At 35.9% G+C, this 19,463-nt stretch overlaps 2 protein-coding genes and 1 long non-coding RNA gene across 3 annotated transcripts in view; 1 reads left to right on the top strand and 2 right to left on the bottom strand.

Annotated features, from left to right (window-relative positions):
• LOC149615627 (uncharacterized) overlaps positions 1-19,463 on the bottom strand; it is an 80,467-nt gene that overhangs the window by 38,253 nt on the left and 22,751 nt on the right. The gene's annotated exons all lie outside the window — the stretch shown is intronic.
• LOC149615628 (coiled-coil domain-containing protein 63-like) overlaps positions 1-19,463 on the top strand; it is a 124,601-nt gene that overhangs the window by 12,417 nt on the left and 92,721 nt on the right. The window lies entirely within an intron of this gene.
• On the bottom strand, positions 13,302-14,160 carry LOC149615629 (uncharacterized). The gene is made up of 3 exons (XR_016376099.1): positions 14,064-14,160; positions 13,870-14,011; positions 13,302-13,798 (listed from the first exon to the last, which is right to left on the bottom strand). It is a non-coding gene; the product is annotated as an uncharacterized LOC149615629 (long non-coding RNA).

Below are 19,463 nucleotides of genomic sequence, written 5' to 3' on the forward strand. Positions count from 1 at the left end.
TTTATTTATTTGACATTTTTCTATAATATAGTTTAAGACAAAAAAGTTAGTATTATAAATGAGCATGTATTTTTATTCCTATATTTTCCTATAAAAACAAATGCTTTTTTTTTCTCCTATAAAATCCTATAGATAGTTTTCACACATGGAGGATTCATACCATTTACACCAGGAGTCCGAGCTCCCTGGAGGACAGAAATACGTCTGCTTTTTGTCCCCCAGGTAGTCCGGTCTCTTGGTGTAAATGGTATGAATTCTCCATCTGTGAAAACCATCTATAAAATGGCTGACTACACAATGAAAGATTTCTATTATCTGTAAGACTTATTGTTGTTAAGTTACTTGTAGATACCCTGTCTCAGTACTTGCTAGGAAAGAATGCGAATGAATTCGAAGGATGGGAAGGAGATGGTGGTAGGGGTCATGTAGGTTCTAGATTCTGTAAGGAAAACCATAAATTTCCTCGATCAGTTTGTGTGCCAGCTAGCCAGAAACTAAGGAAAACTCTCTACTTTCTCTTTCTCTGTTTCTATATCCTTTCCTTTCCATGGCAATTCTGGATTTCCACTCGGGTTCCTAAGGGTTAACGTTGTTTTCCCCATTTTCACCCCTTATCGGTCTAAAGAGCTTTGATTTAGGTATGCATATATAGCCTTTAAATACCCGCCAAATATAATCTTAATACGTGTATGGGAATTTTCTAGCACGGTTCTAATTTCTCGTGAAAATTCCGAGTTGAATTAAGCTTTAAATAACTTACCCTCGAAAAACATGTAGTTGTAAAAGTTATATTAATTAAGTTTGTTTAGTTAATATTTTTCTGCCCTAATTAATGATTAAACTATAATTTTAATATTCATTTTAATTCTGGTAAAAATTACGTTTTTTTTTCACGTGCTCTGCTGTATATTCCCGCCAATTTTCACGCGCTCTATACAGACTATACACTATTAGGCTAGGACCACTTTTGCGCGTTCGAGATTAAGTTTACTATAGTACGAAACCAAGAAGTGATATCTAGTTTATTAGGGAGAAGGTAAACATAAATTCGCCAAGCCTCATTTCTAGCAGCTTTATCTCCAGTCCAAACGTTACGTAGACGTGTCCGGAGTTAATCCCTGCCTCCTCTAAATTACAACCAGCCAGCATCTCATTGGTTCTTGAAAACTCGTGCACGTCAGCGCGATGCGAATGACGACGAAAACTACAGTCATGTTTTCCGACTGAGGAGAGGAGGCGAAATAGCCCGGGCCCTCCTCCTTTTACGTCCCCCCCCTTGTATTTTGAAAGGGGGTTAGCTGGGACCATGGCCCGTGCCAATACTTAGGCATCTTATACCTTCTCCCTAATAAACTAGATATCACTTCTTGCCGAAACCTTAATCGAATTTCCCCCAAAACCTTAGTATATTCTTTCGATTGAAGAAAGGTATCATTTAGAAAGTTTTACGGATAGATTGGAAAGGGGGGGGAAGGAAAAAAGCGCGCGAAACAGCTCGTGCCAAGCCACGCTAAATAAAAGCTCGCGCGCCAAAAGTAAAGTAACCCAATCGGTATTCAGTTAATGTTGCTGTTGATTGACTTTGCCAGATGCGACGGCATCACCCTGAGCAGAGTGGTTCACGCTAAAGTTCCCGCCTAGCTGTTTCGTTTCGGTAATCGGGATAAACACTAACTTTTTCTTCTTGACGGTTTGCCAGTAAACGTTTTTCTTTTGGGGTAACTCGATATACTTAACCGTTAGATTTTCTTCTAGGGCCTTTTTCGGCCATTTAATTGGGAAGTAAATTGGTCGAGATTGCAACTTAACGGGCTTGCCAAATAAAGCTTAAATGTAAAGAGACGTCTGGGTTGGTTTGTTTTTAATGGGAAACAATGTTCGTGAACTTGGGTCTGTTACTTTAGAACTGTCTATATACATCGGCATAGTTGTGGTATACTTATATCTGCATGGGGGAAGTTTAGAACGTAACTTAGGAATTTTAGGGAGCCCAACACTCCTATAATTCCTATATTTTTGTACATGTTCTATATTATTATTATATCTATAATTTTTTATGAAAGGTCCAATATATATATATGATCCAATATATTTTTGATGCTTAGTTTGGGGTCTTAGTTTTCGTTTATAGTTTAGAATTATCAAATTTATTTTAATTAAAATTTAGTTATGGCTCTTTTAAAATAGAGAGATGACATTTGACTAGATTTGATCGAAATTGATCAGGCGGAGTTTGTACTCAGGATTATTTTTTTAATTATATTATATCATTTAATTTAATTTAATTAAGTTCCTCTGAATTTAATTCAAAGTAAAATCCCCAATTTGTTATTATTTTTTATTTATTTGAGATTTTTCTATAATATAGTTTAAGCCAAAATAGTTAGTATTATATATATGAGCATGTATTTTTTATTCCTATAATTTCCTATAAAAACACGTGATTTTTTTTCTCTTATAAAATCCTATAACTCCTATTTTTCCTATAATAAATTTAATTAAAATTTTTGACTGGGCTCCCTGCAAAGGTTACAAGACCCAACAACTCCATCTCAGCTCATCTCTGTCCTCAGAGCGTGAACAAGAACACTATGGACATGATAAGATAAGAGCAATAGGGAATATCCTTTTTTATGTTAGCTTCCAAAATAGGCCTAAAAAGGGGGGGCCTGGTCTATTTTATTTTTAGTGCTCTTTTAGGCCCTTTTACGGTACTCATCATCGAACACAATGGAAAGTATTGGATAACTTCTATACATCTGAACAATGTCTCATTTCACTACTAAGGAAGGCTGGAATTAGGCTTAACTTTGATGGTATTTGTGGTCAAGGGTAGACGTTATAATAAAGTTGTCCGAAAGAAATTTCCTTCGCTGGACGCTTGGCTGAATAGCTAGTTGGTTGTTCCGAGAGAGCCGCTTTTTATGTCCAGTAAGGCGTAACTGGGCAATTTTCTCCGACCAATTTTGACCGCCCCCCCCTTTATGGTTTGTTAGGGGGGGGTCAATCCATGGGGAATTGTCTCTCTGGACATTGGTTAGCCATTAACTATACTCGGTCTTTTGGTCAGATTTCCTAAATAGACATCCAGGATATGTTATTAAGCCTTGTCCGATTTATCGTGTTGGTCAAGGGAAATATATGTAGCGGAAATAACCATCCATAACCTTTCATTCTTTATTTATTTATTTATTTATTTTTGAAAGGGTCATAAAATTGACCATCCCATTTGATAAAGGTCCGTGTAATTAGTATTGGTGGATAGAGGAGGATTAGGGCTATTATATACTCAAGGGATTTTCCTGGAGATTTTGTTGAACTAGAGTTATGATGTTTACAAGTTGCGGTGTTGTTTTTTGGGGTCAAGGTTAATTATCTGGGTGCCTGATTGGTGTAGGGTCAACTTTTTGGTATCGTTGGATAGAGGGCAATTAGGGTTATCGTATAACCATAAGTTTATAACTGATATGTTCGCTCCATAAGTATGATATGCACTACCTATACCTTGTCGTAATGCTACTGAGAGACTTAGAGCAGCTCGAGATAACTAGTTCGAGAAGGAGAACGACGGAAGCGAGAATTGAATTGAAGTCCTAAGTACACTCGGTGGTGGTGGTTAATTAATTTTGCAGCTAGGACCTATTCCATGATCTAGGCACTCCTATTTAGTCTATGCATTACTAAGCCCAAATTTGACAGCAGCGCCACCTCACTCACCAACCAGGCCTCCCTCGCTTTACCTCCTCTCGAATCTATGACCTACCTCACTCACTCACTCACTTCAAATTCATTACAAGCCTTTCTGTTTGTAACCAGAGATTAACAAACTTATACTAAGTTGTAAAAATAATATTTGACAAATTAGCATAAACACATCAATCCGAGTATCTGTGATAAAAATTAAAGCACAAGAAAACCCTATCAAAATTCTGAAAATCTATGTCGTATAATAATTTCTCCTTTCTTTGGGCCTTTTTGCTTATATCATAATAATTCATCGTAACGAATCAGTTTGATGCTATGGAGGCCGGGCCTTAAAGCCTCGGTTTTGTATAAATCAGGCACTTTCAAATAATGGATTTCTAATGCATATTGGGGCCCCAAGTATCTTTCCCCTTTTAAGGCTTCATATACGTTTGGACAATGGCTATCTATATCTTCAGACGACTTAATGGCTTCGCATATTTTCCATAACACCCCCATCTTATACAATCCCCCCCCTCTCTCTCGATTAGAAGTGAATTTTAAAATAGTTGCGAAGTTATACGCTGTTATAATGGAGCCTGTCTCGAACAGTCAGGGAAATCCGTGAAAGGTTAGGGGAAAACCTGAAAAAGTTAGCTGGAAGCTGGGAAAAGTTATGGGGGAAATTCTGGAAAAGTTATTAAGTTAACGGGGAAAACTTGGAAAAGTTATTAAGTTAAGGGGGAAACTTGGAAAAGTTATTAAGTTAAGGGGGAAAACTTGGAAAAGTTATTAAGTTAAGGGGGAAAACTTGGAAAAGTTATTAAGTTAAGGGGGAAAACTTGGAAAAGTTATTAAGTTAACGGGGAAAACTTGGAAAAGTTATTAAGTTAAGGGGGAAACTTGGAAAAGTTATTAAGTTAAGGGGGAAAACTTGGAAAAGTTATTAAGTTAAGGGGGAAAACTTGGAAAAGTTATTAAGTTAAGGGGGAAAACTTGGAAAAGTTATTAAGTTAAGGGGAAAACTTGGAAAAGTTATTAAGTTAAGGGGGAAACTTGGAAAAGTTATTAAGTTAAGGGGGAAAACTTGGAAAAGTTATTAAGTTAAGGGGGAAACTTGGAAAAGTTAAGTTAAGGGGGAAAACTTGGAAAAGTTATTAAGTTAAGGGGGAAAACTTGGAAAAGTTATTAAGTTAAGGGGTAAACTTGGAAAAGTTATTAAGCTAAGGGGAAAAAGTTAGGAGGGGAAAACTTGGAAAAGTTAGGAGGGGTAAACTTGGAAAAGTTAGGAGGGGTAAACTTGGAAAAGTTAGGAGGGGTAAACTTGGAAAAGTTAGGAGGGGTAAACCTTGAAAAGTTAGGAGGGTAAAAGTTGGAAAGGTTAGGAGGGGAAAACTTGGAAAGGTTAGGAGGGGAAATCTTGGAAAAGTTGGGGGGAAATCTTGGAAAAGTTGGGGGGAAACCTTGGAAAAGTTGGGGGGAAAACCTTGGAAAAGTTGGGGGAAAACCTTGGAAAAGTTGGGGGGAAACCTTTGGAAAAGTTGGGTGGAAAACCTTGGAAAGGTTAAGGGGGAAAACTTGGAAAAGTTGGGGGGGGGACCTTGGAAAGGTTAAGGGGGAAAACTTGGAAAGGTTAAGGGGGAAAACTGGGAAAAGTTGGGGGGAACCTTGGAAAGGTTAAGGGGGAAAACTGGGAAAAGTTAAGGAGGAAAACTGGGAAAAGTTAAGGAGGAAAACTGGGAAAAGTTAAGGAGGAAAACTGGGAAAAGTTAAGGAGGAAAACTGGGAAAAGTTAGGGGATATTTATTATAACTTTAGTATTAATGTATTTTTGTTAATGCGGAATATTTTGGAAAGGCAGCAAAGGGCCTTAGCTATAAGAGAAGCGGCGAGCGGTTTATTACGATATTTTTAGTAAGTATCAAAGAGCCATCGGTTTCGCCTCTCGCTGCTAAGGCCTTAGTTATACATCATGAACGATTTATATTTTAAAGCCGTTTTCGCCTATACACTTTTCCCGACTAAAATCGTATACCATTCATTTTAAGCAAATCATCGCCTTTCCTTTTTGAAGAATATGCAAATTACCAACCCCTCTTCACTCCCCACTTTCTAGCTCCTAGGTCGTTTCTGTAAAATATGGTAGAGTGTATAGCGTATTATACTTATCTAGGCCTATATATTGTTTCAAGGTTTTTAGTTTTTTTTTTGTTAGCTGTAAGTTTTTTTTTACAAACTTATATGGGACCCATGAAGTGTTTTTTTTTTTTCAAAATTTCAAGGGATTGTTTCACGCGCTTCAGGAATAAAGGGGTAGTGTATGGTTTGTGTAGCCATATAGAGAGAAATTGGGGTTTTTATTTGAGATAGATAAGGTCAATTTCGGTCCATTTTTAAGGAAGTTGTATAATTTGTAACTTAGTTGTATTCCAATTTAAGAATTTTTTTCAAGGGATAATATCAGGCGCTGTATGAATGAAGGGGTAGTGTATGGCTTGTGTATCCGTATAGAGAGAAATCGTAGCTTTTATTTAAGATAGATAAGGTCACATTTGGTCCATTTTTTTTAAGAAAGTTGTGTGATTTGTAATTTAGTTGTGTTCCAATTTGAGAAATTTTTTTTCAAGGGATTATGTCTTGCACTTCAGGAAGAAAGGGAAAGAGTATCTAAAAATATGGATTACATAGCCGTATAGAAAGCAATTGTAGCTTTTATTTGAGACAAATATCATCAAAATCGGACCATTTTTAAGAAAGTTGTTGGTAAAAGAAAAAGTATTTTTTTTTCAAGGGATGATATAATGCACTTCAGGAAGAAAGGGAAAGTGTATGTAAACATATGGGTTGCATAACCGTATAGAGAGCAATCTGGGCTTTTATTTGAGACAAACAACGTCAAAATCGGACCATTTTTAAGAAAGTTGTAGTAGATTTAGCTTAGGTTTTTGAGAGAGAGAGAGTAATATTTCTTGGAAAAACTGAATTTTAAATCACCTTGTTGATATTTTGTCTAGACAGGTAATATTTTACCTGTGCATCCCCGTTTTCATATTTTGAATGGAATATTTCTTAAGGCTTAATATTTTATACAGTAAGATAAGTCTGAATTTCAAATTTTAAACTACTAGGCTAGCTACATTCGGTATTTCCTTTGATTAGGTTTCAGAATATATACAAGCATAAGTCTATAATTGATATGTTCAATATAAGTTTGTTTAATTAATCTCTGGTCATGACAAACTGAAAGGCTTGTAATGAATTTGAAGTGAGTGAGTGAGTGAGGTCATAGATTCGAGAGGAGGTAAAGCGAGGGAGGCCTGGTGAGTGAGTGAGGTGGCGCTGCTGTCAAATTTGGGCTTAGTAATGCGGACTAAATAGGAGTGCCTAGATGGAATAGGTCCTAGCTGCAAAATTAATTAACCACGTGCACCGAGTGTACTTAGGACTTCAATTGAATTGACTCGCTTCCTTCGTTCTCCTTCTCTCAGTAGCATTACGAATCGTATAGGTAGTGCAAATCATACTTATCACTTATAAACTTATGACACCTGGTCTATAATAACTCGGGACTAGTGACTTAGGAAACTGTTGAATTAAACTTAATCGTCTTTAGTACAATTACTAAATATACATTGCGGGTTTTTTTTTATTATTTTTCTGTTTAAGAAGTACCGTTTAATAAGAGCGGGAAAAATTCCCGTAGAGATGGGCCCTACTTGAAAATGATGGAACGATTTGGAAAAATCGTTCCACAGGCATCGATTTGAAGGCCTAGCCAAGGCCTAGCAGCTACTAGCTAAGGCCTAGGTCTTCCTTCATAGCTCTGAAAAGAATTCAATGGCTTGCAAAAACGAAAAAGGCACGCGAAAATTCACGAGAACCTCCCACCCACCCACCTTTTCCCCCCACCAAACCTCTTCACTCTTCAGAAGAAAAGGCGGGAAAAAGTCAGCCAAGGCTTAGGATTCGTGTGTGTGTGTGTGCATGCTGGTGGCTTTCAGATGAAATATGCAGTAAATTTATCACAAACAAATTTAGATGCATTTTTTATTTACCTTACCACGTTTTGACTGTAAAAATTTCGTGGTAGGTGGGACCCCATAGGTAAAAGCTTGTTGGAATAAATCACCATTTCGGTTGTTGGTTCGGACCCCAGGACTTGATAGAGAGTGAGAGAGGGGGGACCAATGCCGAGGGGATAACAACATTGCATTATTTCGCTGAAATAGAGAGCTTTCAGTTGGGAGAGGCGCTGGGTCTCTTGACATAATTTACGCTGCCATATTGGTGGGTTTAAAGGCGCAGGAATGAAGCTGAGACCACCCAATATGGCTACCAGAACAGTGGTAAGATTTGGGAGGGTGTGAAGCACTCTATAGTGACAAACTTTCTCGTGAACTCGCACCGTCCTATCTCTTACCCGGATTTTGGCACCTTATTGGAAGTCTGCTTAGGCCATATAATTTAGACTATATCAATATTGACGTCACGTTCCTGTTGTAGCTCCTCCCCTTTCATTACCACCACGATTACTGTACAGGTTAGTAAGTTCTCAAACCACACCCACAAACCCGAATTCATAGTTTAGAATTCAACACGGGGACGCAATCATTCCCAGTAGCTGTATGCATTCCTTTAAGATTTAGTGAATAGCCTCTCGAATAGAACCATGAATTGGGGGGAACGCTTTTCTCTACCTAACAACTAGAATCAAAAGGGGGATCCTATTTTTCCAAGGTAAGTTTGTACTGAAGTCAAAGCGGGGTACTGTTATTACGTATTTTAGGCTGAAACTAGGCTTAACCCTTGTTCAATTCTTAACGCGTGAATCTATATATACTTGCTTTTTTCTTCCCCTTCATCTGTCCAACCCGAAACCAGATTGGATTTTATATTCTATGTTTGCCTTTTTTGGCGATTCTTGCCTGCTTGGCTAGCTAGCTGGTGTTACGCCTTCTTAAGGTTTTTGGCTATAACTCTGCTAAGCCTTGTCTGGACCGTTAGGCCTTGTCAAGATATCTCTCCCCCCTCTCTCTTCTCTTCCCCCCATGGGCCAACACGATTGATCACGTGGATGGTGGAATAGAAGGGATTAAAATCAGATAGGGCATGCATGGTGGAATTATCTGGCATGTTTTATATGTGAATATTTTGGTCACATTTTGTGAAGTTTATTGTTTTTGTTAAGAGGATTGTGTAGAGGATATTGTGAGCTTTAATTCGCAACTGGTTACGTTAAAATACAACCAAATTTCGGGAAGTTATAAAGGTTGGAGTAATTTAGGGTAGTGATTTTATTTTTTATTTATTTTTTGTGACGGATGTAGATTGGTCGGTTATGACTTTTGTGAATTTTATTGGTTATTTCTGAATATGGGATTAGATGTAGAACCGTTTCAGCTTTAATTTGCGACCAATTAGGTCAAGATAGGACCAAAATTAAGGAAGTTATTAAGGTTAGAGTAAGAAGACCAATAATTCCTAAATACTTAAGTTAACTATAGAATTTAGAAGGGAAGTACGTTATCTCCGAAACATGGCGGTAATTTAAAATAGCGTGTATGTCGTCTCACGGCGAAATCTTTTAAAATTTGCACTAATTAATCTAATTAAATTGATTTTTAAATTCGAAAACCATTCGTGTTCAAAATATTAATATCTGACTCTGTTGATTTAATTTGTGAAAAGTTTTTTCCTTCTAACCTAAAAACTCTTTTTGGCCCATTTTGATTCTAACAAGTAATAAATTCAAATATTCAGATTAATTCTAGAAATATGAATTAATTTGTACTTGGTAGACCGAAAAGATTTCGTGACCTCTTTGTGACCCCCTCCCCTAACGCCAGATCTACGTCAAGATAAAAATGGGATGAAAGGGTTTTTGCTCTAGTCCTATTTATAACGTTCTCTCTAATGTCTTTTTCGTTAGCCTAAAGAAAGCTAAGCTGTCTTGGAGAAAATTTATATTAATATATTTTATAACTATTTTATAAGGCGGGAAGAATTTGAATAATGCGTTTTGCGTCTTATTTTTATGACGTAGGTTGTTATTTCCTTTCTTTTTTAACCAATCAGGGATTTGATTTAATTTAGCCGCTATCATCGTGTAAGTCTTGTTGAAAATAATTTTTAAAAGGGAATGGCCAGACAGATAATTTTGTTTCTAATTGTTTAAAATCAATATCAAAGTAATATCAAGCTTACCGAATTTGTTCCATTTTTATTTTATGTTAATTTGTTTATTTAAATTTTATCAAAAGGTTGAGGTGTTAAGACTAAATTATCATTTGTTCCGAATCACTTTACGAAATTATTTACAAGTTAATCGTTACGAAGACACTTTGTCAATTGAACTTGTCAAAGCTAGTCTAGTTTGGGGATGTCATGGTGAAATTATTTTCAATTAAACGCTTGATTATATGTATGGTATCACGTGACATAGTCTCGTCTGGAACTACTAGCCCCTCCTACGCATTATCAACACGTTACGCTCTAGTAACTACGTCATAGATAACCGAAATATGTATATTGTTGGATCATAAATAGTAGGATGAACCTACTTTCTTGATAAAGATTTTTTTCCTTAGTTTTTCTGCCGTAGCCACGCCCATTTTGTTCATACACATAGAATCTCTTATGCGGGAAGGTGTGAATTTAAAACAAACAACAATTTAGCTATAACTATAATTACTTCATTCAGGATTACCCTACCAGTATTTATAATGATGATTTGCCTAGTTTTCCTGTCATAACCACGCCCATTTTGTTCATACACATAGAATCTGTCTCGCAGGAACGTGTAAACTTAAAACAAAGAACATAAATTAGCTATAATTATAATTACTTCATTCAGTATTACCCTAAAGTCTTTATAATGACGTTTTCCATAGTTTTCCTTGTATAGCCACGCCCATTTCATTCATACACATAGAATCTCTTATGCAGGAAGGTGTAAATTTAAACAAACAACATAAATTAGCTATAACTATAATTACTTCATTCAGGATTACCCTAAAGTCTTTATAATGGCGTTTTCCCTAGGTTTTTTTTTTTTTTGCTATAGCCACGCCCATTTTGTTCATACATATAGAATCTGTCTCGCTGGAACGTGTTAACTTAAAACAAACAACATAAATTAGCTATAATTACTTCATTCAGGATTACCCTAAACTGACGTTTACCTATTTTTCCTTCTTCCATAGCCACGCCCATTTTGTTCATACACATAGAAAGAACCCCGTTATATTTATTCACGATATCTACGAGAAAAAACTCTTAAATTAATAATTAACTTAACACCCACGTCTGCCTTTAGTTAATAGCTCCGTTTCCCACCTATACGCTACAAAGTCACGTGGTATTACCACTAGGCGTCACTCCAAGGTTGATGGCTTAGGTTAGAATGCTTGTCACTCGAGAATGGCTAAGTGGTGCTGTCAAGTTAATTTGTGGTTAGGTTCTTTTTTGGGTGGCTGGGGGAAAGGTTTGTGAGGTTAGTTAGATAGTTTTTGGGTGTGGGGAAACATCCTAACGTTAAATGGCTTAATTAATTTAATAAAAGTCGACTGAAGGACAAGCTATATAGGGTTTAAGGGTGCGGTTCGTGAAAATTATTGTTAACAAAGCGTAATTTTGTTATTACATGACTCTGACACACCTTAGATTCTGGAGTTTATTTACTTTGATATTATCAGGGATAGATAGACTTTTTTAAGACGGAATGGGTAACAGGGTTATTCGGGTGCGCGTCCAAGTCCACGACCCCCTTACCCGTGACGGAGGGGTATGAAAGAAGAGGCGGGTCTTATTTTTGTTATGGCGTTGTATGTATATCCGGGTCAAATAAACGTCGTCTGCCCCTTCGTCTGCCAAGTTGGAATGGGCTCGGATTGTAATTTTTGAAATAACATTGTTTAAAAATGGAAGTTACACAAGACATAGGGCTTGCAACTGAAAAAAAACGGGGAAGACCCAAGAAAATTAAAAGTGAGTCTAGAAAAGTCTTCATAGATATTACAGCACGAACAGGTTTTAACCAAACACTAAGCTCACAAAACTCCTGACCATTCACTAAGCCTTGGTTAACTTCATCAAATTCGTTTACAAAATCATGAGGATAGTAGAAATGATTGGCTTAAGAAAGAATTAGCGAACACTTTTCACCCTTACAGATGTACTCCAAATCCAAAACACCGGCACCAAATTCACTAACTACCTTCTTAATTGCTATTAAAAACAATTCCCGAATAATTACCGGACCCTCGCATTTAGACGGCTCCATTTTGAACCCCTGTGAAGACGCTTATCTGTACAACCATAGCCCACTCGATCCGCGCTCTATAGCTATAGCGCGAGCAGCTTGCGTCGTGACGCGCGTGATCGAGTGGGCTATGGTACAACGCAAGAGGGGTCGTAGTCATGGCGACAGAGGTAAACAGGAATTACGTATTTTTGGCCCTCCTTGTCAGCAACGTCACCAATACGTAGTTTTTGTGAGCCAATAAGAAAATTTAATTTTTTGGTTACGTGTTGAAGGAAGGGACTATATACTCGTCTATGAGTCGGACTGAAGTAAAGGCCAAACATTGTTTATTCCGTCTTAAAAAAGTCTATCTATCCCTGATATTATTGAATGATTTATGTAGATTTATACCTTAATTATAATTGAAAGTAATGTTCCAATAATTAAAATTTTAGTCGGAATAATTGTAAATAATGTATATCAGAATATTTAGAAATAATATAATATCTGAATATTTAAATATAATATATATCAGAATATTTAGAAATAATATATATCAGAATATTTAAAAATAATATATATCAGAATATTTAAAAATAATATATATCAGAATATTTAAGAATAATAATATCAGAATATTTGAAAATAATATATCTCAGAATATTTGAAAATAATATATCTCAGAATATTTGAAAATAATATATCTCAGAATATTTGAAAATCTAAGAATATTTGAAATTAATATATCTCAGAATATTTGAAAATAATATATATCAGAATATTTGAAAATAATATATATCAGAATATTTGAAAATAATATATATGTCAGAATATTTAAAAATAATATATTTGAAAGATTAAGTCAAAAACCAAGGAATTATCGACTTAAAAAATTTAAAACTTTCATCTATTGTGTTTGAGTGGCTTGCCCCGTCCCATATTCATCATTGAAAATAACTAAACCAAGCCGCTCAAACGATAAAAGAAATAACAAACAAAGCATAAGTAGGTCGCTAATGTTTTGTTTTTGTCGAAACTTTCCTTGTTTGTTGCTAAAACGGTGACTGTGCCCAGGAACCAAAACTTCTTAGAACTAGGAAATCCATTGTCCGTTCTTACGTACCCCTTTCTTTGAAAAGCTAAGCTGACCAGCAAATGGACACTGACAGACATTGAGGTTAGTCTAGCGGATATGCTAGCTTGCGCTAGGCGGCGCTTACTAACAAGACGGATTGATACCCCCCTCCCTCCCTTTCCCCTACATCTTCTGATTACGTTTCTTGTTTCTTCCATTCTAACGACAAGCGCTTTCGTTCTTGGGCAGAGAAAAGAAGAATTCTTAGTCTTTCTTAACATCATTTTTTCTTTATTTATTTTTCTTTAAGACGATGTAGTACCTTTATATTGTATCCCCCCTGATCAGAAGTAAATAAGTTCGAAGTTCAGACCACTTCCTTACCCTCTGTATACCATAATTTAACCTTTGACCTCAGTGTTAATAACTTTCATTCTGTTGACATTTTTTTTCCACAAGACAGTTTTTCTTCGTCCATCCAAAGATTTCTTCATTTCTTTTGTATTACTCTGTCCCTGCCTTTAGTGGATTTCTAGAAGTTAGTTTAGATCTTACACAAAAAATTCATTTCCAGAATTCTTCGCAATGTTTATTATAAAGTGAAATACCGTGGCGGTTCTGGAAGAATGGTATTTATTTATTTATTGATTGTGGTGTTTGAGGGTTTTATTATTACTTCAGTTGGTTTACGGACTTTCAACTGTATTCGTCTTTTTGAAGTATCTCTTGGCTACCAGGTTTTTGTTATTAAATATTGCGCCGGTACATGTAGGGACGGTATATTTTGGTTTTGAAGACTGAACGAAATAGTGAACTAACGATTAGGGCTATCAAAAACTCAAGGAATTTTCCATGAAATTTTATTAACCTATAAATATATGGCTGGGGCTCGAGTCAAATTATATCATCTTGTACACTGATTGACCTGGGTTGAAGTATTTAGTATCAATGGATAAAGGACAATTAGGACTACGACAAACTCAAGGAATTTTCCAGGAAATTTTATTAACCTATAAATATATTGTTTTAAAGTTTGGGCTCGGTGTATTTAAAGAAGATTACCTTGTACACTGATTGACTTAGGTTGAAGTATTTATGTATAGAGGACAATTAGGGTTATCAAAAACTCATGGAATTTTCCAGGAAATTTTATTAACCTATAAATATATCGTTTTAAAGTTGGGACTAGGTGTTTTTAAAGTAGATTACCTTGTACACTGATTTACGTAGGTTGAAGTATTTAGTATCTATGCATAGAGGACGATTAGGCTTATCAAAAACTCAAGGAATTTTCCAGGAAACCTATAAACATAACGTTTTAAAGTTGGGACTCGGTGTATTTATAAGTAGATTACCTCGAACCCTGATTGATGTAGTTTGAAGTATTGGTACGCATGAATAAAGGGCAATTAGAACTAGGACAAAACTCAAGGGATTTCCCTGGAAATACAATTAAACTAAAGTTATTATTACACTCCTACAAAATAATCGGAGGGAAATCAGAAAGGATTTACATGTTAATGTTAATCCAGTTAATCTAGACAGCCCAAAAGTTTCCTATAACAAATTACGCAAGTATACAGCCTTTTCGTCGAGTTGTTGTTGGTACTTGTACACTAGCAAAGGTGTTGAGAGTATTTCGCCCCTAATTACAACTATAGCTAAAATTGTGAAAGGTCCGGCGGACCTGATTACAGTAACAACTTACGAAGGTACGTCCATACAGGGGCGTAGGGCCCTTACACACTTCAAAGCAATTTAGGCTTAGCAATAACCCTAACCCTTTTGTTTCACTGAAAACCTATGCAGGGCCTCTCTGGAAAGGGGTGGTGCGTCACTCATAATTGAGAATTAATGGGTAACCCTCCCCTTGTACCCCCAAAAATTTCAATGTGTCTTGACCCTGTACCCATTGAGATACTAATCCACTTCGTAACTTTAATATCGCTGTAAAGATACAAGGGTAATACGGTTTTATCGGATAGGAGCTTCGCTTTACTGAAACTTAAAGGGACTGGCGTTTACGAACACGATAAGTGAATGAAGGCCAAGGCTTAAATTAGGGTTAAAAGGTTACTATAGGTGTTTAGGCTATGCGTCTATTAATTGGGATGGGTTGAATACCCGAGATATGGGTCGATGATGCGATTCCACTTAGCGAGATGTTTCCGTTAACGAATTTTCAACCCCAAAATGGTTTCGCTAAAATCGTATCTCTATAGAGGTAAAATGCATTCTGGGAAAGTGTATGCGTTTATGTGTGAATGTATGGCGTATGTATGGTGTTTCTAAGGTTGAGTTATGCATTGCGTATATATATATGTATTTATTTATACATAAAATCGGTTCATTATAATTTATAAGAAACATTGCAAAGTCCTTTGAAGGTTTGTTTATAGCGCAATTTTGTAAATATCATCAAACATTACTCATCGCTAATTAAACTCTAGTCAAAGATAATTTTAACAGATTTTCCTATACTAAAATTATTCCCTACCCAAGTTCAAAGGTCAATTTCAAGCATATATATCATGCGTCAATGTCAGTGCAGTGGAAACTTCTTAATCTCGGTATATAGAAAGTTCAATACATTGTTGAGTATCAGTCAGACGATCTCAGATTCGTGACAAGATCAAAGTCCAAAAGAAAGATTAGCTCATCTCATCTCATCTTTCTATACAATACACCCTAACAATCTCCCCTTGTTACTTGAACAATCTTCCCTTGTTACTTGTCACTAAACTCTATAGGCAATCCTTAACAACTTTAAATACACTCTTACTGTCAACCGACCACTGTAACCCATCCTAGCTATTCTTAAACTCCACAATGAATGAATGATCCGAAGAAGTAAAAATTGTCTAAGATTTCCAAGAAATGGTCCTTTAACTCAACTAAACTGCTGTCTTTCGTTAAATACTTGAAGAAAATAAAAATCAAGGCGGGAGATTTATTTATTTATTTAGTTGGTATAGGTCTGAAAGATAGCTAGCCTACTTTGGTTATGTCCTTGGCGCAAAGTTTCAACATCAGACGGAGCCCTTGTCTTGCCTTTATAGGGTTAAAGATAAGTAAGGGACCCAGGGTTGAGGATAGGGTACCTTAAGGACAAAAAATATAATATACCTTGGATTCTCGTGCTAAGAGATCATTTAGTCTAGGGTTGGGTTGGGTTAGGATGGACCTTCTTTTCAAACAGGTCTTAAACTTGAGTAGGTTGAAGTTCTATTAAAAGACATTGTAAGGGCTGCTGCTGCCAGTGCAAACGAGGTGATATTTATGGTGTGGATTTAGGGCTTAATAATGGAAAGGTTTTTACTGATGGTACAGAGAGAAAATGAGTGGCACCTTGTTGAAGTGGAGATAGGAACTGGTGTGTGCCGGGGACAACGCCCTTTATTTGCTTAATGGAACCAACACTTAGATGAAGAAGAAGAAGTTACAAGTACTATCCTTTCCTCCCTTTTAAAAGAAAAAAGGATAAGATAGGATATTTCAACCTAAGCCTTGGTACCCTTCATAATTAAGTCTACCGATCTCCAGTTATAACAATGTAGGCCTATACTTGTTTCAATTTAAAAGAAATAAGACAAAAACGTATCTGAGGGTGCCATTGAAGCGCCGTGTTTTAGAACGTGGTAACTCTAGGTTAATTAAATTTCCTGGAAAATCCCTTTAGTTTTGATATGCCTAATTTTCTTCCTAAATACTAGATCGTACTTAATAAGAGTTCAAGGTAACTGTCATTAAAGCACCTTGTTTAGAACGTCGTAACTTTAGGTTATCTCTATTTCCTGGAAAATCCCTTGAAAATGTGATAGCCCTAATTGTCCTCTATCCATTGATACTAAATACGTAGTCTTACGTCAATATCATAGTCGCTTACTTATGATAACAGTTAAGAGCCTATGGTTACTCATTCGTAGTTTTGAATTCATTTTTATTTGAGACTTCCATATTTTAATCAATTTATTAAATTTGAAATATACGAGGTTATATTTTGTAAAAGATTAATGGTGTATTTTGACCGGGGTTAAATTAAAATATCGTACAGTCATTCGTAAAGTTAGGAACTCCCCTAGACAAAGGCTTAAGGCTATGGGTTGCCTGAATCTGAAAACTAAACTTTGCAAGGTAAACAATGCTGCATACCTTCACCTTGTTCCTTTTACCGCTTTTGCCAGGTAAGGGGGAAGGGGGATGTTAAGTACGTTTTCCGAAATTATAAACGAAGTTATGCTGTTGTTGTTGTTGTTTGTGACAAAAGTACAGTACCTACTTGACAGAGATGATTAATTCGATTTTCGTTTTGTTACTTGTAAAACTCTAGCTTTAAATTTTATAAAGTATATATTTAAAATATTTTTCAGTTTTAAGTTTAATTTTTCCATCCAATTTTAACTTTTGGGAAAAGCTCATAATTTTAAGGTTTTATATATATATATAGTTTAAAGTCAGAGGTATGGGATAGGTGTAATCCATTTGAAAGTGTCATCGGCTTTTGGGGCCCATTATCAATTAGAGCTATGGTTATTTATAATTTTTAATGAGGGGTCGGAAGCTTGACCAACCTTGTTATGTTAAAACTCTACCAATTTAAAGGACGATGTTTTGAAATGCCTCGAGTGTGTCGTATAGATATAGTTGTGCTCTGTTCACAATACACAGAAATTGATGCTACATCAGCCTCAACATAAGTTGAGATATTAAGGTTTTTTTTTTAAACATATCATTTAGATCTATACCCTTTTTATGCCAGAATATTGACTTTGTGACGTCATAACTTTGGTAATTAAAACGTTATTGGAGAACGTAATACAGGTTTGATAGACTACATTGTCCTCTATCTAACCATACTAAGAACTTTGTGCTACATCCACCACATCTCGAGATATTACAACATTATAGTTTTTTCCAAATTTTTATTTAACTCCTTGGTGCCTGAATATAGACCAAACTTTGAGACATCAAAATGTTCTTTATAAATTTTTTAAAGATAAATTGGTTTTAATCCTTTAACGAACCAAATACTTCACCGTCCAAGTCCAAAAGAATTGCGAAAATTTGGTGATGAAGTAACTTTCTATAGCTCAAGCTATGGCCTAGCTGCAGTATAGCCAGCCATTATTGACATTCCAAGGGTTTGAACCCTTCAGAAAGTTTCCCAGTCAAGTTATCGCTTAGTTTAAGATATACTGAACTCTTCTATAGTTACTAAACTTTCACAACAGAGTATAAACGCGCGGCGCCGGCAAGTAGCTGGTAGCAGCTGTTGGAATCTCTTAGCGAATTCTAGAAGGAAACTTCTATAGCAGTATGCAGCAACAAAGGCTTATCAAGCAGCGAGGTTTCTATGCTGCACCATAAATTATTCCTAATTTGTTTGTCTAGTCAGTCGTTAGTTCGATAAATTGGTAGCGTATTGTTTTCCCAAATGCCTTAAGCCTTGGTGTTTAGGCTTAGCTATATAGGTTTCTGGTATAGGTACGTCTTTAAATTTTAAATCAGATTGAGCTAGATCTTGGATCATAGAAAGTTTAGGTGTACAGGGTGTTTATGATAAGTCTGCAATTAAATTAATTAAAGGGGATGTTAATTGTTCTTTGGGAAACACACATCAAATCTTAACTCGAAAACAGTGTCCCTTAGAAGAACAACATACCCCTTAATTTATGGCTGCAGACTTATCATAAACACCCTGTATATATTGCTGTTTTAATTATGCAAATTAGAAGAAGGTGCTTTGTTCGATGCCTTAGATGATTAGCACAAAATTTATTGAGTAGTGGCACTCATTATTAACTTCCCATAGAATGTTACATAGTCAAAGGCAGGCAGGTGCTATTACTCTATATTTATCTCAAATTTAAGAGCATTGGTTTTGAAAATATTGTACAGTTTCCTATTTACTATGTTTAAAAATCTCATAAGACTACCAAACAACGAAACTGATTCGGTGAAAAATTGCCAATCTATTCCCATGACATTTGAATTTTACTAAAACTTTAAAACCTGAGTTAAGCCTTTGTCTTATATATATATATATAGTTCTTTTTTTTATTCTGTTGGCCTTTCGTTTGGAGTTCGCTATTGCCTTTAGGTCAGATATAAATTAGACCTTTGAGAATTAAAGTTTTGGCGCCTTTTCTAACTGCTAGTGCTAGGCCTTGGTTCGTCTACTATAGGCATGGGAATACCAGGTTTGGTTTTAAGATAGCCAAAAATTTCAGGCGCAAAGGCTTAACGATTGTTCTTGGTATAACTTTACGCTCGTGATTTATGAGGTTTTTGGCGCGTTCTGCTAATCTTTCTGACATGACAAGGAGGGGGGGGGGCGGTATTGTAGTGTTCTCAAGAAGGCCCGCCTTCTTTCCCCACTTTCTCAGATACATAGCTTCTCTCAAAATTCCTTAAGGTATCGTTTCTTAAATTCTTGTTAAGCCTTTGTGTTTTGTCGATTAT

Source organism: Phalangium opilio, unplaced genomic scaffold, assembly GCF_054372755.1.
Source record: "Phalangium opilio isolate 3A_F unplaced genomic scaffold, DU_Popi_V2 ptg000217l_1, whole genome shotgun sequence".
Classification (NCBI taxonomy): domain Eukaryota; kingdom Metazoa; phylum Arthropoda; class Arachnida; order Opiliones; family Phalangiidae; genus Phalangium; species Phalangium opilio.